The 1,394-nt window shown below is 38.7% G+C and overlaps 1 non-coding gene across 1 annotated transcript; it reads right to left on the bottom strand.

The window, feature by feature from the left end:
- Nucleotides 1-794: 794 nt before the first annotated feature.
- On the bottom strand, nucleotides 795-901 carry LOC116142294. The gene has a single exon (XR_004129978.1). It is a non-coding gene; the product is annotated as a small nucleolar RNA R71 (small nucleolar RNA).
- Nucleotides 902-1,394: the final 493 nt, after the last annotated feature.

Genomic DNA, 1,394 nt, shown 5'->3' with positions numbered 1-1,394 from the left:
TCTTGGGATTCAACACTTGTTTACTCGAGCTTTACTATTTGCGCGATTTCATACACTTGTGAATAGCATGTCAAGTTTTTGGCGCCGTTGCCAGGGAACTATTTTGTTTTACCAATATCTATACGAAATATTTAGTTGCTAATTTGATGTGTTTTATTTTTGCTTAGAAATTAATTTTTATTTTTGTTTTGTTTGGTTCTTTTAGTTAGAACCTGGAGAGCTTACGTTCAAAAGGTGGTGGTGATTTTAATCCCTTAGATTCTGAGATTGAGAGAACAACTAAACAGATGAGGAAAGAAAAGAGACAAGCTAACTTAGAAAAATCAATGGCTAACATGGGAATTATAAATCCCAATGTGGAAAATCAAGAGAATGAGAATGAGGATATCATAGGAGACAATGCAATTGGTGGAGCGGTAGTGGTTCGAAGAGCATTGAAGGACTACTATAGTCCTACTGTTGATAGGTGTTATTCTAGCATCAGGAGACCACTAGTTCAAGCGAATAATTTTGAGATCAAGCCAGCAATTATTCAAATGATTCAACAGTTAGTCCAATTCCCTAGGTCATCAAATGATGATCCCAACTTGCATATCGCCAATTTTCTAGAGTTCTGCGACACATTTAGGCATAATGGAGCATCCGATGATGCAATTAGGCTGAGGCTTTTCCCATTCTTTCTTCAGGATAAAGCTACGGCTTGGTTGATTTCTCTGCCATCTGGGAGCATCACGACATGGAATGAGTTAGCTCAAACGTTCCTCACTAAATATTTTCCACTTGCCAAGTATGCCAATATGAGAAGTGAGATTACCAGTTTCTACCAAAAAGATTTGGAGTCATTGTACGAAGCATGGGAAAGGTATAAGGATCTCTTACGGAGGTGCCTTCACCATGGTTTACTAATCTGGTTGCAAGTGCAAATGTTCTACCAAGGGTTGCTACCAACTATTCAAGCCATGATAGATGATGCAAGTGAAGGAGCCTTGAACAATAAAACACCAGAGGAAGCATACAATCTGATTGAAATGATGGCGAACAATAACTATATAAGGACTTTGGAGAGAGCTTTAACAAGGAAATCAGAAGGAGTGCACGAAGTTGACAGTCACACCGCATTGGCTGCTCAACTTTCAAACATCCAGAAGCAATTAGCTAATGTTTTAATGATAAATGCAATTGAATCCTCTTCTCTAACATGTGAACTTTGTGTAGGAAATCATTCATCCAAGGATTGTCAAGAAGGGAATCCATTTGCTCAGCCTGAATAAGCTAATTACCTCAATAATTTCCAAATAGGGCAAGGGAATCCATATTCCAACACATACAATCCAGCATGAAGGAAACACCCGAACTTCTCGTGGAGCAACAACAACGAGCATAAACAACCTCCT

This window comes from Pistacia vera, unplaced genomic scaffold (genome assembly GCF_008641045.1).
Source record: "Pistacia vera cultivar Batoury unplaced genomic scaffold, PisVer_v2 Contig406, whole genome shotgun sequence".
Taxonomy (NCBI): domain Eukaryota; kingdom Viridiplantae; phylum Streptophyta; class Magnoliopsida; order Sapindales; family Anacardiaceae; genus Pistacia; species Pistacia vera.
This window is presented reverse-complemented; position numbering and strand designations above follow the sequence as displayed.